The following is a 20,160-nucleotide window of genomic DNA, read 5'->3' as shown; positions in this document are numbered from 1 at the left end:
GTGAAATTATAACATTTGACCGTTTCTTTAAACATCACATGTTTAGGTTTGGTTTGAACCAAAACAATTGGAACATATTTTATATGAATTGGTGATTTTGATAATGACAGTCGACAAAAATCTATTGTTTACTTGTTTCTCAATTGGTGATTATTTGTTTTATGTCTTTTTTATTTTTGTGTTTCATGATAAAGCACTTTGAACTGCCTTGTTGCTGAAATGTGCTATACAAATAAACTTGATTAATTGATTGATTGATCATCTGCCAGTGAAACTAATACTTTTTCATCAATATTACAGAATTAAGGACTTTAAACAAGCTCCTCTATTATGCTGAAAAGTTACTTGTAAGTTAGTTTTGTATAATTACAAATGCACTAAGGTATTTTCATTAGAAACTAGATAAACACTGGTAAGATTTTGTGTTTTTGCAGCTGTAGTGGAAAATCCAGTTCTTGTATTGCCTTCTAGTTGGCCACAGTTTTTTTTTTTTTTTTTAACAAAGCGTTAACCGTTTATGATTCACCGCATTCAAACTTCATCTCTTCACATTTGACGCCTGGTGTTAAACAAAAACCAAGGTGCAGAAATATCTGCCTCATGGCACGCTACGACTGCCATGTAGCTGCCAGTTCAAGCATTGTTATTTTCTCCGCAGTCCTCTGTGTGCAGGGCGAGGCACTCCCATTCATTTTTGCATGAAAGATTTCCTCCAGTGAAGGAGAAACGTTGGGACACCTCTTGTGACGTTCACTGATCTGCGTAGCAGAGGAGCAAGTATGTGCGCTTGCTGTTCCTCGTAACTGGAATTGCTGACTTGGTGAGTGAGAAAGAAGCCTGGAAGTGTTGACACAACTCGATGCTGATGTAAGACGTCTGAAGGGTGTCACTGAGTCACGCATTATCTTCTTGAAGGTTGCAAAGCATTTTTTATTTATTTATTTTTTGTCCGCCATGGTGGCTTGGATTGTTACAAAAAAAGGTATCAAACCAAGCATGCTGCGTTTGTTGAGTGTGTTTTTTTTCTGTCCTCCCACAGACGCTTGAAAATAACCACATTACAGAGCACCAGCTGCACTTCAGCTTTCTGAGCCTCATGGCAAGTCTGAAGGGGCAAAAAAGAAGATAAATAAGGTAATTATCCTTGGAAACATTTAAAGAAGAAGCTCAATAAAATTTTTGGATTTAGGATTTAGAAAAAAAGAAAAGGAGCTAAATAACGCTAACACAGTAAGCTCTGTTCTTTCTGACGTACAAAGAAACGCTACTATAGACGTGTGTCGATATTTTGTTGTGTTAGATGTGATTTTCTGCAGGAATCTTTTGAGAAATGTAGATTTTTCATGCTACAGTTGAATTCGTGTCCAACTTGTTGCGTTTAGGTGTTTGATTGCCGTGATGCAGCATTAAAATTTTCTAAGACATTGAATTTTGGGTTTTCATTACATCTAAGCCGTAATCTTAAAAATTAGAATAAATTTCATTTTATTTGATATAAATCTATGAGTTTCAATTTCTGAAATGAGTGACAAAAAATATTAAACTTTTTCACAATACTCAGATGTTTTCATATCTACCTGTTTCTAATAATTTGTACACAATTATTAGGCAAGTCTTATCCTTCAGGATTATTTTTATGAATCACCAAATAGATGCAAAGTTTTTGTGTCTGTGTCCACGTAAAGGACTTTGTGAAATCTGTTGACTCTGAAGATAAAAATATTTTATGCCTGATTTTAACTTTATCTTTTCTTGAAGAACATTTGCCTGTATTTCCTTAACATTTTAGACACAAGCTGTTCCACCACACTGTTATTTTTGTACAAGCTCCTTTTAAAGCAGCAGCAGCGTTTCAGGGAGCTGCACCTTGCCGCTCCCCATTGCTTCCATGTGGCCTTGTGAAGTTTCAGCGTTCATGATTGTACGCTATTGATCCGGTGGTGATAGTGGGAGTGAAAATTAGAGCAGCTTTAGCTCTGTCACTGGGCCGACGAAGACAGCACTCCTCCTCTCCCTTCCCAGCTGAATAATCTTCTTACTCACCGGATGTGATTCACCTATCTCACTCTGTTGGAAGAGCGCTGTGTTGTCTAAATGTTTGCTTGATAACGTTGTGTAGTGTTTGGAAAGTTCTGTGCCTGCTAGATAAATAACTTCATCTGAGTTTCAGCCTTCTGTGCTGTCCTGCCTGAATGTGAGCAGAAATACGTTGGCCGGGGAAGTTTATGACATTTGAGGACAAACAGCTCAAACTAGACTTCTAACCAATTTGTTGTTGTTCAGTTTATACATCTTGGCTACTGAATTTTTACGTTGGAGTGATTAGTTTAAATTGATGAATAAGTAATTTTGGCTCTAAAGAATTGGTTTCTTTTAGTTGATTCATATGAAAGTACTGCAATATTATCACAAGATGCAACATTAGTGAAGTAATTCAGTTATCTTTAAATTTTACTTCAGTTTTACAGACTAGAAAAAAATTAGTAACTCTATTCACACGTCGATGCCTAAAGCAAAAGTGATTTTATTGTGTTTAAACATTGACTGAATATCCGCCTCGGATTTCAAAAGTAAAAATCACTGCAGAATGGAGTGTTTTGCGCATCATTTTTCATGCTTTTGAGACACATTGAATGCATTGCATTGAAGTTCACTGACACAACATGATAGTTTCATCAGAACTGGTAGCGATTGAAGATTGAGAAAAACTGATAAGACCTCAACTCCGACATAATTCACTCTTTGGTACGTTTGATTCACATTGTATTCAGGTCACTGATGCTCCATGTTTTAAAAGCAAACTGTTCATGAGCTGAGTTGTTTTGGAAAAGTTACATGATAATAATGTCTTGAAAATTTCTCATGTCTCATGAAGCTTTAAAATGACTAAAGTAAAGTTATTGTCTTTTATCAGGTTGTGTTTGGCTGTAAGGCTTGAATGTCGCTGATTCTCTTCAGAATTTACAAACGTTTCAGCCAATATTTTCGCTGAACCATGATATTCAAACCAAACAGGAAGTGAATCCTTAATAGTAACCACTACTAAGGCAACAATAAGTTTGCCAGTTTTCTCTGTGTACTTCATGTCTCCCACTGATGCAGAGGCTTTCTGAGCAGGCTTTGTTTAGCGAGAGACGATGGGCTTACACTAACCCACTTAGCTGATGTTTGGAGCTCCCCTCCCACATCACAGTTTCTGTTCCACTCTTTCCTCTTCATTCTTCTCATGCTGCCTTGATGTCACTGGTAAATTATCCTCTCCCTCTGCTGCCCTCTCTTCAAACTCCCCCGCTCATATCTTCCCTTGCTCTCTCTTTCCCTCTTCACGCTCCTTCGATCCCTGAGAGGGGAACTTCCATTCTAGCTTCTACCCAGGAACAGGCTTCCACTGTGGAAAAACAGCTACATTATACGACCGGGATGGGATACCGCTTCAAAAATAGTCCAAATAAAAGGATATTTTCTTTCTTAAAGGGGCAGCATTATGTAATATGGATTTTTTTTAAAAAAGCTTTACATGATGTCGTAATGTTATTTCCTCATCAAGAACATACCTGGAGTGTTGCTTTGACTCTTTGGATTGAGGGAACCAATCCAAAGAGTCCTTCAGACTAGTGGCAGCAGCAATTAGCAAACAGCTTGTGGAACTGCGCATCTGCTGAGCTCATTATACGAACTACTTCTCAGTCCAGTGGTCTGACAAATGTTTGTAAATGCTTGATAGAGGAATGTTGTTTGGAGTGTCAAAAGAGCAGGGACTTCTTAAAGAGACAGAGGCCCAATTGCGAAGTCAAATTTCTTTTCAGTCATGTTTGATATATATACAGCATTTTTATAACAACTAAACTGAAGGTAACACAATTACATGATTGTGCTTTAAAATGACATTATGTGGCTAGAAACCTTTAACTAAGGTTTCTAGCGATGTATGCTGCATTTTTCAGCTTGCATGGGATTTTCTTTGACAACTGAAAACTGCCAATAGTGGTGTTAATTTACTTAAAACCTTTCCACAGTGCAGCATGTCTATTTTTAAACGTAATTTCCAAATAAATTTAAAATGATCATTTCCCACAGTCAGGCACCCTCATTCAACAGCCCATATAAATATCTCCTATACGGAAAGCAAATGTGCATATTGGTCCGAATCTTCCTCTCATCTGCTCCTGAAAGACGGCAGCTATAATTGGCCACCTTTCAGCCTTAATGGGCAGACAACACACGTAATCTGGAGCTCAGTCACACACTTGAATACATGCACACACTCTCAGGAAACACAGCACGAGTCATCATATTCAAAGCAGATAGAAATAGACACAGACTGCATGAGGTGACCACAGTGGCGTAAGCAATACCATTACCTCAACAAAGATCTTGACCAGTAACCTATTATTGTGTGTGTGGCTGTGGGAGCCTCCATGAAGGGCCAAAGATGTTCTTTTTTTCCAGGAAACGGACTCTGGCTTTTCATGAGGTATGCCTGGAACTTACACAATCCATGCAGAGTCCTTCCTCGCCTCCTTTTTTTGTTGAGGAGTTTTATGTGTCTCCGTGAAAACTTGGGAGCGCTCCTGGCCGCAGCTGTGGAAATGCTTCGCTGGCCCACTCCACACAGTGGGGATAGCGGTGGAGACCCTGCGTAAATGAGTGTTTGGGTGGAGGGCCGAAACGGTTTAACTGAGAAAAAATGAGCAAAAAAGAAAAAAAAAAAGGAGAAAGTGGTGTTGCTTAATCTTAATGCAAGCTGTTCTTTCTACTCCCTTTAGTTCAACGTATGCTCTCCTGGTCAAAATATTCTCATTTGGCACTGATGGATCACAATTAGTAGGCAGAACTTTAAAATGCAGAAAGAAGAAACAGGGGCGAGTGGGAAGTAAAGTAGGCAAATTTTTGAAAACTGCATCTAAAATCAAGGACGCTATTAAACAGATGAGTAAAAGTTTAAGGCTGTAGCCTTATGGTTCTGAATCTGTGCAGAAATGTGTTTTTTCTGTTATTTTTCATGCTTTCTACCTTTGAACCTGGCAAGATTGTTGAGCTGCACAAGCAAGGTGCTTTCACAGAAACAGTTGTTTTAGGTGTTGCTTTCATCTTGAAGCAAATTCGCTCTTGAGCTTGAGCCGTCTGGAAATTACGGTAATTAATAATAAAACATTGCATACCAGGAAATAAATAAACCTGTCAGACTGGATTGAAAAACTTGACTCTCCTCGATGTGTTCAATTTACTTCTAGAACCAGTGTGACCGCAACAGCGCGAGAAAGAACAAAACTATGGGAATATTTGTCCTGAGTGACGAATTATGACTCTAGCCATTGATCGGAACAATGTGCAGCTTAGGAAATTGATAAATCACAAATCCTGCTCTGTGTTCTCAAGCCGGTTTGCCAAGGGCTCTCAAAAGATCTTTTCAGTAGAAATGTTCTGCGAATACAAACTAATCTTTTAAGTTTCCAGTGTCTCCCTCTCAGGAAGCGACCAGTTGATTACCTCAGCCAAAACCAGCCAATCATCTGGTCTTGAATTACATCATACAAAGTTGGTGTGAGTGTTGGAAGCTCAGTGGTCTTGTTATTAATCATGTTATAATGCTTCCAGGAGTTTTTGCAGGAACACGGTCAATAAAACCTGGATTGATTTAGTCGTTAAGTTTTGCGAAGTGGAGCTGGGAAATTCAACAAAAGCCATCTTTGACTTTATGAGAGAGCATGTAGAAAAATGTGACAGTGATTTACTTTCAAGCTATTACCGTATTATATATTTTTAAAGAGTTTATGGTTGTGTAATATTTAGACTGTTATAGTCTGAGAAGACAGTCTATAGGGCACAACTCACTGTTTCAGTATTTTCGTTGTAGATCGGCACAGAATTTGCATTGAATCTTGTGACAAATCATGTGCCACAAACCCACTAAAATTCACATTTTTTGAACTTTAAATTTCTCCTTTTGCTTTGTGAAGCGTGAAACCTTTGAAGTTTGCAGCTTACTTTCAGAAGAAGCAGCGCGTACATTTGGATATGCCAACATGCAGATCTAATTTTTTTCTCGCGTGCTGACAGGGACTGTCCTTACTTTGCATCATGGGAAGCCCCGATTGGAGCAGCGTCCTGTTGAGGATTTGCATGCTGAGTGCTGACTGCAGGCTGTGGTAACTGTTCTCTGTAACAGCCTGCCTGATTTAACTCTGATCTGCCACTCTTCTTGACACTAATGCTCTAATGGGTGATTAGCTGTCAGAAGCTCTTGTGTTCTGCTTTTGATTCCCATATTACATTGGAAAGGCATGCACCCTGTGAGGCTGCGTGCTTTTGGGTGCGCAAATGTGTGTTTTACTTGTAGTAGAAACTGTTTGGGATTCTGTGCCGTGGAATGTCTGGGCAAGACTCCCTGTTTTCCCCAGCGGAGCAGGCCATTCACATGCAGCCATCGGTACGCAGGCTGAACACCCAGTGCTGCGGGCCTGGAAATATGTGTCCACTTTCATGGACTAAAAGCGGCTACTCAAGCCTTGAGATCTTAGCTCATCGGTTTAACATCGGATCAACAGGAAGTGACCAAATCAGATCAGGTGTGCCTCTTTCCCACATGCTCAATCTGATTTCTGGGTTCTTTGCTCTCATTTTCTCGTTTTATTTTCTTTTTTTCTCCCTCTTCCTTTTCGCTGTAACTCCAGTTTGACCCCGTGACTCATCTCTCCCACAGTGACCACACCAATGCTGTCTATCTTACACAGACGCAGCACTGACCTAGACCCTCATATGCACACTCCCACACTTTCACGCAGACTCACACACACACACGCACACACACACACACACACACACACACACGCACTCACGCCATTGCGTCACTCTCCTGTGGTGTGGCAAGTTACTACAACGCAGCTGTTTCTCCTTAACTGCGCTGGAAGCCTGGATGTCAGTGCTTTGTTGTGTGTGATTGACTGACGTCTGGCAGCATTTCACATATGTGGGTGATATTGTGCAGGACCTCGTTACTCTTTGTGTTGAGGACAGTCGTAATCAGAATCGTCAGATGTGACCTCTTACCCTTCTGTGACACACTGACAGGAAGGGTACAAAATAAAAAAGAAAAACAAGCACAACATTGCATTTAAATATGGCCAGTGTACTCCACACATTGCGTACACTGGCACTGATTCTACAAATCTTTAGTGTTTTACTGGAAAGAGGCAGCATGATTTCCTCAAAAAGATTTTCACTATTTGGTGCTTGTGGCTGCTTTCTCAGAACAAGAAGGTGCTGGATCCAAACCCGGGAGGCAACAGACTGTTTAGTGTGGAGTTTCTTTGCTCTTCTCCCCACAAGCATAGGATTTCTCCAGGTGCTCCAGTTTCTACTTATAGTATGAAAACAGGTTAGGTTAAAATAGCATGTGAATGGTTGTGTGTCTCTGATGGACTGATGACCTGTTCCAGGTGAACCCCGCCTGCTGCTCACTGACTGCAGGACAAATGACCCAATACAAGCTCCTCCCATTAACTCTGCACTGGACAAAATGATACAGAAAATTATAGAGTAGTGTAGGTTAGTTTGATCCCTGTTACCTAAAAAGAATAAACCAAACATAAATATATTCATTAAAACAAGACGACGTCTTAAAAGAGACTTTGAAATGAGACTCTACAAGGTTGTGAACCACAATAAGTGAATATTGTTGCATTCATTGTTTCTGTATGTTTTTAACTTAAGAACCTTGTTCTGCTGGGGTTTCGGCGCTCACATGGTTAATGACGGTGAGACCTGGAGGGATTTGGTTGGGAGGAAGAGCCACCCTGATCTACACTGGAGTGGTGTTCTATTATTGGATTTGTGTGGTCATCGTGGATTGTCTATAACGAGCATCTTGTTCAAGCAGGCATCCATATGTGCTCTTGGCACCAGGACATCCTGGCCACAGTTCAATGGTAGACTTTGTTTTCCTCTCATCTGATCTGTGGCCGCATGTCTTGGGAACTGTCCACCATGACCAGTCTGGTGGTAAGTTGACTCCAACGTACCACCGGAGGGGCAAGGGGTAGCATATCCTTGGCAGTGGCAGAGGCCCGGGTAGGTGGGTGGGTCTCATGCCGCCCCCTGATGAGATGCCGCCCTGGACAATTGGAGCTACAGGTTGCAGATCCTGTTCTAAACCATGCCTAGATGCATTAGCTGCAAGGTTGTTGTCTTGCTCAAAGATGATCCTGTGACTCAGTCTCAACTCTATTGCAGCTGATAGCTGGTTGTCTACCAGAATGATTCTGTAATTAGCTCCATCAATCTGTCCAGAAACTCTGACCACCATCTCTGTCCCTGCTGAAGAAAACAATTGTGATCATGTTTAACTCTACAGAATTATTCTCTGCTCTCTGCCTAGCTTGTTTGTTTTATCTTCTAAATGTCTAGATAAAACTCTAAATTGGACTATTTATCGATTTTTTTTTTTGTCACCCTTTCACAAAGAAGGCCATATTTGTGGCATGAATGGCTAATAGTTATCCTGTCAACAGATTCATGATGCTGTACCGTGCGATCAAAGCCATTTGAGTCCAGTTTGATATACTCTGAGTTTAAATGTACTGTATTCTCATGCAAACCTAAGACAATGTATTTATTAAACTCTGTAAAGAATCTAAATTTGATTTTCAGAATGCTTAGTGCAGCATCCTAAATTCATATCACAAGAAATGTTTTAAAAGTTGGCAGTAAAAACCTTTTTCTTAAAAAAATATCAGGCAGAAATAGATTCATCTAAGAAATAAATGAGTAAAAGTAAGACTTGACAGATTTGTCTAACTTAACTAGGAAATTTTTCTTCACCCTGGATTAAAATTTTCCCTAATTTGTGTGTGTGCATGTGTGTGTGTGTGTGTGTGTGTGTGTCCAGTCATGGTCACCATGGAGAAGTCTTACTAAGAATCGTCATGACAACTCCAGCCATCGACTACTGTGTTATAAGCCAAAACACGTAACCGTCTCCTACGCATCAGCACCGTTCACACATACGCTGATCCACACACACAACAGACGCCCACACGCACGACGACGTATATGACAGATTTTAAACCCGAGTGTCAAAATGGAGTTACTTGTTTATGAGATAAAATTAGGAGAGTGTTTATCTTGGACAGATGGATGGTAGAGATGACAAGTCCTGAAGTGCTGCTACTTTTAAATAAGTCAAAGTTTTGTCTCATTGGAAAAGAGGAATAAAGATTTGATTAAATAAAGATTCTCCAAAAGACGCTGAAAAATGTATTTCTTGTGAGCAGGTATTTTAAAAATATTGAGTTTCAACATCAAAACACGCCTTGTTGAAATAAAAGTGCCAGCAGCAAGAATCTGTGGCTGATTCTCGCCACCAGCTCACAGCTCGCCCTGATCACCTCTTACAACAAACACAAACACACACACACGCACACACACTGCACAAGCACAACCTAATGGTCAAGAAAGAAGGAACCTCCTCCTCTCCTGTTTCTGACCCATTTTCATGTGCAGGCTGCTGTCGAACAGCCCTGCCGCGCAGCCCTCCTTGTTTCCACTGAGGTGGAAAATACTGGTGAAGTGGAGAAGAGAGGGGTGTGGAAAGGCAGGGGCCGCGGCAGATGAGCTGCAGGGCGGAGGAAAGTATCAGGATGAGTGAGTGCGTCCATTAACTCCCCCAGAGGTGCGCCGCAGGGGGGCTGAGGGATTTGCCCCTGCACTTGTGCTAAGTGTGTTTGCCTACGAGTGTGTTTGGTCATGTGTTAGTGGAAAGGTGGAGTTCTGGTTAAGAAACATCCGATCTCACTTTCCATCTTGTCTCCAGTGTCCAAAACATCAGAAAACCCTTCCAGTGAACCTCTTTCTTCTCTCTTCGGAAGCTACTTGGAGAGATACCAACTCTCTCCAGTTTGTTTATGAAAAGTGTTTTAAGTTTTTTAGCTCTGTTTGTAATTTTATGGAAAAGTTTATCACTTTTGAAGTGAGGCTCAGTTAAAAGTTTATTCATCACTTTAGTTTTCATTTTTCAATTGATATTTCTGTTTATCAGCACATTTGAAATGCTCCTGTTCTTTACTACTCTGATCACAATAGCTCTCCTTTCTGTAGGCTTGGAGATCCTGCATCTGTCTCTGCGGCTATTTCCTGTTGCTACAAGTAGAGATTTTGTTCATTAAAGGCAGATTAAATACAAACCTTGTAAAAATCTAGTAGTATCCTTTATAGATTTCTTTGGTTTTCTTGTCTCTCTTAACTGTTTCCTATTATTAAATGAATTTTAATATCAGAAAAAGCTAACAAAAGTATGTTTCCAATAGAAAGGAGAAAACATGAAGCAGTGATGCAGCTTTCACAGAGCAGTAGGCCTAACAGAATTACTTCAGGAGAGTAAATTTTCTTAAGTAAATTTACTTTACAACTCATAATAGTACAACTAGAAACAGACTTGGGAAAATGGCATTTATGGTGAAAACCACTCCTGAAAAATAAAATAAATACAAATTTCCTGCTCCCATCCATCCATCCATCCATTTTCTGTTCACCCTTGTCCCTAATGGGGTCAGGAGGGTTGCTGGTTTATTTCAAGTTGGACAGATTGTTTCCCCTTAATAAATTATACTTTGAAATAAATGGATTTTCAATTAAACACAAAACATTTAAAGGCCTTTATATTGGATCACTACATGTCCCATAATGCATCAGGATAGTGCAGATTGTTGGACCCTTCAAACCTAAAAACATTTAGTAACCATTGATTTTTCACTGAATGTTTTGCTGAAAAATATAGTACATACGGCTCAGTTTTTCAGCTTTTGTGACTGCTTCTAACTTGTTGGTGCGGTTAAATATAGCAAGTCATTTTCCAGAGTCAAAGTGAGATAGCTGCTTCATTTAGTCAGAGTTTAATCATCATGGAGATATGCAGCTCTGAAGTGGAGCTGTTTGGAAAACTCCTCATTTGTTGATACGTTCAAAGTGCTTTTGGGGAACTCCGGTCACTTGAGAAAAACCAAACTGCTGCCTAAAACTCTGGATGTGTGTGACGTACTTACTATTTTTAAAATGTGTTTCCTAATTCAGCTGGTTTTGATTTTTTTGGTATTACTCATAGTGTGTAGGGTTGGAGAGGGTGTGGAGTGTCTTCTGGCAGTGGCCGAAGGAGAAACCCAATCCAAGTAGTTATTAGACCAACCCTATCCAGGACCACGAAGGGACGTGAAAAATAAATGAATAAATGCATAAAGTTATACTTTGTAACACAGAATCCCTTTTTGCAAACAAATATATCAAATTTAACTTAAAAAATACCTACATTTAAAATCAGTAACCTTGTAGTGACTACAGTGCTTTGCAAAATTATTCACATTCATGTTTTATGACATTACAGCCACAAGCCTCAATGCATTATAGATGATATATCACCACAAATGTGAAGTCTTCAGGAAACGCCGTGTTCAGTGTACATTGATATTCAGTCCCCCTTAACTCAGATGCTCTTAAATCAAATCCACAGCAAAGGATAATAAAGTTGTTCTGGTCAGATTTGGCCTAAGTTGACAAACTGTGCAGTATTTCCAGTGTTTTGCTGTTTTTAGCGCTGAACATCATTCCTGTGGTCAAACATGGAGGTGGCAGCATAATGCTGTGGGGATGCTTTTCTACAGCAGGAAGCTAGTCAGAGTTGATAGGAGGATAAATGCAGCTAAATAGACGACAACGCTGGAGGAAAACCTGATAAAAACTGAACAAAAACTTGAGACTGTGGAAGGTGTTTTCTTCTAGCAGGAAAACAACTCTGAACATACACTGGAACTATTCAAGTGTTGTATGGCCCAGTCAAAGTCTAGACCTAAATTCAGTTGAGAATCCATAAAGCTGATTTCCACAAATGCTCAATTACTCAATTTGATTGTGTGCGACTTGCTAGAGCCAAGAAAATGCTTAAAAACTTTAATTCTCTTGATGTACAAAGCTGTGATAGATTTACCCCCAGAGGCCTTCAGCTGTAATTGCAGCAAAAAAATGCTTCTGAAAACTTGTTGGCCTGAACGCAAATGCTCATAACCGTTTCCTCCCACAAGTAATTACTGCTTTGTGTTGGTCTACTACATAAAATCCACATAAAACACAATGCAGCGTGTGGTTATAATGTGACAAAGCATAAAAAGCGAAGAGCTGTGACTAAGGCACAGCAGGACTTCCAGCTAATAGAGCAATGATGAGAAATGAGCAAATGAAGTTGAAATTTCTCGTGGCGTCTTTTAAATACACATTCATAATATGACATGGAACTTTGATAGTTCAGTGTTGGTTTGTGGTGATTTCAGTCAGTTTTCTGTGAATACGAAGCAGGACAACACCTGCATGGTGTTTCACCTTGTTTCGTGAGAAAGAGGCCAGCTCTATCGATACTCAGCTTTGTGGGAACCGAGGTTGGAACTACAGGCCTGGGATCCGCAGCAAATCTTGCCACCCTTTCCTCCGAACCCCCTGGTCACAGAGTCAGCGGGTTTGTGGTCCACTGATCAAGGTAGCGACACCACCCACTGGAGTCTCACTTGCCGGTTTCGTCCTGCTACCATGTGATGTAAATGGAAGTGAAAAAGATCACCCACTCACCTCTTAGTGCCATGACAATCATATGACATCAGTTTTGCAATGACAAGGCGTTATTATCACCTGTGCAGTCCTGCCGGGCATTTCACACCGCAGTCAGACGGGCTGATTGAGGCGGGAGGTGACGTTTTTTTGAAAGTTGGTGTGAGAGCTTGCGTGTGCAGATAAAGTCAGAGCGATGATGTTGTCACACTCGCTTTTCTACCGGAACCAAAATTTGTCGTTCCACCACATGAGTGGAAACCAGTGGAATCTCGTCGGCTGCAGCCCTCGCCGCGTTTTTCGAGACCCGCAAAGAGTCGTCTTAAGCTGCGTTTGCACGTTGCACCACATCCACAACTGGAAGACGGCGTGGGCGCTTGTGGCAAGGAAGTGTGCACTTTCACTGGCTCCTCTGGTGAGCAAGTGTGTGAATGTTGTCAGTGTACTAATCCTGGAAAGAGAAGTGAGGCACTTCTGCTGTTTGCTAAGAATAGTCTGCAGTTTGCATCACTTCCTTTTTCTGATACATCATACATGCACACACACATGCAAGGTTGAACAATTTCCTTATCTGGCTTGATGTGGCAAGCATGTTCTAGGTGTATGTGTGTGTGTGTCTATATCTGTGTGTGTGTGTGTGTGTGGAAATTACATTGTACAATGTAATTGTACAACGTGTGGGCTGGGAAACAGCTGGCGACTCTAGTTAACGCACATGGCTTCATTAAGTGCAGCGATGAAGCTTACTGTACATCTGTCCTGTCGTACTCTTACACACACATAGACGTGTGTGTAAGTGTGTGTGCGGGTGTCAATGTGTGTGCGAGTTACAGAGAAAGAGTGAGAGTTGGAAAGAGATGCCTCACCACGTGACGTAAGTCTCTGGTGTTTTCCAAACCAAGGAAGTGGAACCAGCAGTGACGAGGATGTGATGTCATTATCAGACTTTCTTTCTAAATCAACCTCGTGTTTCAAGATGCTTTTGTCTTTCTTTTATTTTACTCACTTTCTTTTTGCCTGTTTTCATGTTTCCATCTGTCTTTCCCTGTGCGTCTTTGCACATGTCTGCTCTCCTGCTATCGCTCTTCATCTATTGCTCCTCTTCATGTTACGCTGCAGGAGAGTGGGCGTTTGCTGCTCTTTTTTTTTTTTTTATGAATGGGCCGTGTTGTTTACTCTCTGACAAAGCTATTTCTGTCAGCTCTGATGATGAACACATACAGTGTGGCCACACCAACTTCCTCTTCGTTTACTCTCCGGCCTCTGATTGGCTGAGCCTCTCCTCTCAATGGTAACGGTTTTGAGGTTGAGAGTGTGTGTTTTTAGTTGTGCATGCGTATGCGCACGTGGGCCAGAGTGTTGAGGGGTCTCTGTGGGCTTCCTTTTTAGTGATAACTGATAAAAACATCCTGTTTCCAAGAGAGAGGCAATCTTCGTTCTGTTTTTTTTTCTTTTTCCAAATGATGTCAGCACAGCCCACGCCGTAAAGGACAAATTTATATTTCAGAGTGTGACTGAAGAGGTGTCGCAGCTGTCAGTGCAATGTTTTTGTGTGAGAAGGGAATTGATATCTCCATCTAAATAACTAAGGATACATTAGAGAACAAACTTTGTTTTACCTTTACAAATTTTAATGAATTTTTTTTTTTTTAAAGTTTAAAAATTTTGTTTATTAAAGAGTGTTTTGAGCTGGAAAAGTTAAACCTTTCCTAAACATCAACCCTCGTTCACGACTCTTTCTCTATTTTTGTATACTTATGAGATTTTCTTTCAAGCAAAATTTGCTTTCTTGATTTGCACCCAAAATAAGAGATGCATTAATTTCTAACTTGAAAGTGAGAATAAAAATTACTACAATACAAAATATTTTCCGGCAAAGACATGAGGCCATTTTTGATGGAAAACCCAAAATGCAATATTTCTTTTTTGTTTAAAACAAACAAACAAAAATAACTTTTTTGTCGTAAATCTTGTATACAGCCAGTCTAAATACAAAATGCACTTTTAAAAAGATAATTAACTTTTTTTGGGTTTGGTCCAAACCAACCTTGTCTTATGTGAAAATCTAACTGGCCTCCTTTTTTAATCATAAATTTAAATGTACACAATTTTGGTTCAGTTTCCCTATCAACGTTAGTATAATCAAGGAATAACTTAAATACAACACAAAGTAGGCAGAGACCTGAAAAAGCAACAAAAATGGCTTGGTGATCCATAAGACTGTTGGGAAAAGTAGAATATCAACAGTCAAACATGGTGACGGTTCTGATGGTTCTGCTTTGTTGCTTCAGAACCTGGCAACTTGACTCAACTGGAGCAACAGTGAGTTTTTCTCTCTAGCAGAATATTCCGAAGGAGAAAGTTGGTCCACCAGTTTGTGACCATGAAGTTTTAGCCTCTCAGAAAAAGTAAAAAGAAGAAGAAGTTGTTTTAGCATCGTTTAATCAAAATAAAAACCAGATTAAGACATTGTGGCGTGACTTTGAACAGGAATGTTCAGGCTCAAAGTCGCCTACATGTGACTGAGTTGAAGCAGAGCGGACAATGTGAAACACCCAGTCGATTATTGCAGACGCAATTCAGATTTTTGCACATACTCAGATTAGATTTGTATGAATTTTGTGACTAAGAACAGAAGAAGAAGAAATCTGTTAGGGAAAGAAATACGTTTTCCCTGTAACTCTTGTAAAACTGAGCAGAGGTTTTGCGTGGTGCAGCTCTTACTTGGGGACGTTTGTGGCGGTGGTCGAGACGGCCTGAGGTCAACGTGTGAAAACCTGGGGCCTCTCAGATATTACAGGCTGAGTATTTTAGAAGTTGTGGTGAACTGATAAAAGGTAACAGCTGAAAGACTTTTGCATCATTCTTCTTTGAGCTCAAAGTGATTTATGCTCCCTTACTGTTTTATAGTTTCATTTGACTGACATGCATGATCTGTGGTGATGAGCCACATGCTTTCTAAACGACATAAACCACCTATGAGGAGACACGCACACTCACAGTGAAGGTCTCACTGCCCTGTTTCAGAACAACTGATCCTTCCCAAAACACATTTAAAACTGCTTTATTTCCTAAATCTAATGATTAAATGATAGATAAAAATATAGTTTCACAATCTTTTCAATTAAACCTTCTAGGTCTGTTTCCCACAGGGTTCACTCATTTCTTTTGCTGAGTTTCAGTATTGACATCTTTGTACAGCCTCTTCGTCCGTTTGTGTGTTTACGCAAATCTGAATTTGTGCGTTTGATCCGCGCTGAGAACATCCAGTTCCAGTGCTTCTCCTCCACTGCTCTTTCCGGTTGAGGAACAGAAGTTTTTCTGTCGATGGGGCTTATGGATCGGCACATTCAGCGGCTCTACGCCCCCAACTCTCTCGCCCACACATGCAAACACAGGAACAAAGTACTGTAGGTCCAGACTTTTTTTTGTTTCGTAGTCAGATGACAGAAAGGAAGTCTTGTGTTCTTTAACCTCAGAGCACACACAGAACCATAAAACACATTAATTATTAGTATTTAAAGACTGGCACTGCTTTGGGCAGAAGACACTTTTAAAACCATCTTCCATACAAAGTTTTATGGCTTTTTAATATTTCTGCCGTTAAATGCCTGTAATTTATTGCGCAGAATTTCACGCTGGAGACTTTTATGTCTGAAAATGTCAGTTTCCTGTGAGCTGAATAAACCTGTGCTTTAAGGGGCGTCAGATCCACGTAAGAAAACTGTTTGTGGATTAAATGCATAAAATCAATTATTTTTATGTGCTTCATCACATGATGTAGGTTTTTGGAGAGATTTATTTGGACAAAATATAAGTGCATTAACCCATTTAATCCCACCGCCAACAATTGTTGCCAGACATTTTTTCTAACTTCCGGAAGCTCTAGGAGAATTGTTTTGACTTTTGGCAGCTAATTGAAGTTTTAAAATAAAAATAATAATGTGTCTACTCTAAGCAATATCAATTTTATGTATCCAGTGTGAAAGCTCACATGACCAGATCTCTTTACTTCCTGCAGAGAAAACCTGCTCATGAGTTTGAGGTGGAATATGAATACACAACTTATGCAAAAGCTGAAAGATAGCACAGATAAAGACGAAAAGTTTTTCCGGACACAATTGTTGGAAAAAGTCAAAAATGAAAACAACAGGATCGTGGTTGTTTATGTTCCTGGAGACACATTTCTGGTTTTAGATGTGTTGCTGAGCAAACAATTATTTGCATCTTTTTTGGGTATTTTTACTCCATGCGTTGTTAAATTTATGACACCTTTTTATAACGCAAAGTTTTTTTTAGCTCATAGCATTGTTGCCTATTTGCATGGTTTTCTATCTTGGTACATTGAGCTTTTTTTTTTTCTTTTTCTTTTTTTACTGACATGGTTTTGAGTTTCAAATTTATACCAGCCATATCTTTTTCCTGAATGGAGAATCAAATATTTGTTCCACCATGACGGCAACAGAAAGTGTTTGCGGTTTGTATTTATTTATTTATAAAACCAATGTAGTTCTCATGATAAACTGTAGGCTTTGCTACTAAGAAAAACAAGAAATGCGCAACAGAATGAAACTCTAGGAAGTTAAGCCAGAAATAAATCTATCCATACATAGGACAAAGAGTTTAAGTTCTGTAAAACTGATTTGTTCTCTTTAATTTCCTCTGTTTTTCCCTTGTTTCTCTTAAAGGTTTTGGGTCAACAGACACAATTGCTTAAAGTAAATAACCTGAATAAATTCACAATTTCTTAATTTGAGTCAAGACAAAATTAACTTACACGTAACTTTTTAGCAAGACATAGGAGTTTGATATAAGTCAATAATTCTTGAATTTTGATGATAAATGACTGGTTCCACTGGCAGATTATTTTACGTATAACTTCGGTAAAATATCTTGTTATAATTTGAAGACTCTCCCAGTGGAGCCAGTACTTTAAAAAAAAATCAATATTAAGAAATTTACTTACTCAAAACAAGCTTCTATATCTTGCTGAAAAGCTCCTTTTAGGTTAGTTTTGTCTTATGTTTTTGCAGCGTAAACTATAAACTAAATACTCACGTCTTATTAAACCAGTAGCACCTGCTATTGGTGAAACAGGCCTTTCCTTCCCTGTGTCTTTGCTCCAGGCATTCAGTGACGTTGTGTGTGTGTGTGTGTGTGTGTGTGTGTGTGTGTGTGTTGCAGATGGAATCCTCTGCTCCATGCTGCTGTGCGAGAAGGAAAATGCCAGTCATCAGCTCACAATGACGAGCAGAGGACTGTCTCTGAGAGTGACGTCACAACTACGTCCAACTCCGGCAGCTTTATTGTTCACACCTGGGTCACTGTAAGCCAGGGAAACCCTCTCTCTCTCTCTCTCTCTCTCACACACACACACACACACACACACACACACACACTGCCACAATCGCTAATCCAATTAGGACAGTAGTTAGTGGCTGGCTGGCTCAGGCCTCCTCAGACGCACGTTGATCCAATTATCACCGGATGGATTGGCTGGGCAATCCCTGTGCTTCCCAGCTCAAAGGTGCTTAAATGGCTCTGTGCCACCGCATCAGGAGGACACCGCATACGCACAAAGGATTCCCCCTGCTATTTTCACAGACGTACATGCCAGTGAGTCAACAAAAGAAGAGGAAGAAGCCACGAGGTGACTTCCACTCAGTCAGCAGAGTTGCAGAGATTGGACAGAAATAGCAGAGCTCAGCTGGAGTTGGAGATTTCCCCCCACAGTAACAAGCCAGGAACAGCCAAGACAAATGGAAATCATCGAGAGGAATTTAAAAAAATAAAACAAAACAAAAAAAACAATAGGTGGGACGACCTTGGGTTGCTGCGTGTAAGGCTCGGAGCAAGCACTCGTTTCTAAAATGCTAGAAGAGCATTGATATGATTTGTGGTGGGCGATTGAGTGTGTATGTGTGTCTTTGATGAGAGCCTCTTTATTAAACAACAACCCAGAACGAGGTGCTCTCCAAACGAGGCCACAACTCTGTTCAGAGGCTCTTATGCGGCTGTGCAGCGGCGCTTTGCAGCGACACTCTGCAGCGCTGTTACGTTCTCCTTTATCCTCTCCTCTCTGCACACAAACACACACTCACACTGTATCAGCACAATAGCCGATCCTCTCCTCGTGTGACGAACCACGCTGCCACGCTAAAGTCACACACTCACATGCATACTTCATGCAAACAGACAAAAAAAAAGGAAAGAAAAGGCTTTGGTGAGAGGAAGCTCATGAAAAGGTGATTGAGCAAAAGGGGAGTTAGTTGTGTCTGTCATGTGTCATGTCAGGCCCTCCTTTATGCTAATGTACTATTCATCTGTGTCATAGAACAATAATGACTCTCAGCGCAGCGAGCCTCATTGAGGCACTCAGACCAGAGTGAAGCTCTACTGTCCACTTCACCGTTTCTGTCTTCACAGCTCCATCTGTCTATTTTTGTTCTTTTTCATCATGTTTTCTCTCCTCCTCTTTTCTGTTTTCCCCCTGATTTGTGTCTCAGCTTATCTCAGTATGTCGGTCTTGGCTCCGTTGTCAGCTCTCAGCAGCAGTTAACAGTCTGGCTGCTATAACTTGAAATTATTGATGTTTCTGATCAGGAGAACAGTTCCTTAAGAAACCTTGACATTTAAATCACAATATTACTTGGAAACTCTACTTATTCAAAATAATAATTTTTATGTCTGAAGTAGTTTGTTTTAAGGAGCTCGAGTATTTGTCGAAAGAGGACACAAAGCACATTGGTCTACGACTGAAGGTGTTTTCACAGCACTTTATTTAGTTTCCCTTTCAGATCAATAAAGTATTTCTGAATTTAATTTTTCAATTCAAGTGTGAGAGACTTCACCTTAGCATATCCTTGACCCTCTCCAGGCCATTTGGGTATCATTAAAGTTGTGCAAGAAACATTTTGGATTCGTCCTCATTCAAGGCAGTGGTTCTCAATCCTTGTCTTCGAATCCACTGTCCTTCACGTTTCAGAAATTTCTCTGCTCCAGCACATCTGAATGACCTCCTCAGTGTGACATGAAGTGCTACAGAAGACTGTTAATCACCCACTTATTAAAGCGTGGAGTCAAAGATTGCTCCACTGTTTTAATGACAAGGACAACCTGTTGAAGTGTGTATCCTGTATCCTGAGGCGGCCTATTAGCTGCCAAACACGGATAAAAGATTCGGGACCCAAACGGCATCCAGTGATGGAAGAATGGATGAACGGCTGGATGGAAGGAGTCCGAAACCAGGCATAGGAGGAATTATGCAATTAATGGAAAGAGATCAACGTTAACAACAGGAAGGCAGCGGTGAAGCCTCTGCCTGCCCATGTGAGTCCTGCACACTGCTGCATGGCCGCCGTGTCACAGGCAGCCTGAGAGAAAGTTGGAAGTGACTGAATGAGTGAATTCATTCAGCTGCAGCTTCATTCTGCTGTTTGTGTGTGCTGGAAAGTCAAACTCATCTTGAGATTTCTGCCCAGTAACAACAACATTGAAGCGTAAAACCTTCCCTGAATTTAATTGCCAGGGCACGAACAAACAAGAACATGCTGTTATAAAAACATGATCAATTGA

The 20,160-nt window shown here is 40.4% G+C and overlaps 1 long non-coding RNA gene across 1 annotated transcript; it reads left to right on the top strand.

Moving 5' to 3' along the window:
• Positions 1-418: 418 nt before the first annotated feature.
• LOC122830862 lies at positions 419-19,576 on the top strand. The gene is made up of 3 exons (XR_006370607.1): positions 419-820; positions 1,040-1,134; positions 17,770-19,576. It is a non-coding gene; the product is annotated as an uncharacterized LOC122830862 (long non-coding RNA).
• The last annotated feature ends 584 nt before the right edge of the window (positions 19,577-20,160 follow it).

This window comes from Gambusia affinis, linkage group LG05 (assembly GCF_019740435.1).
Source record: "Gambusia affinis linkage group LG05, SWU_Gaff_1.0, whole genome shotgun sequence".
Lineage (NCBI taxonomy): Eukaryota > Metazoa > Chordata > Actinopteri > Cyprinodontiformes > Poeciliidae > Gambusia > Gambusia affinis.
Note: the sequence above shows the minus strand (reverse complement) of the source record. Positions and strands in the feature narration are given on the sequence as shown.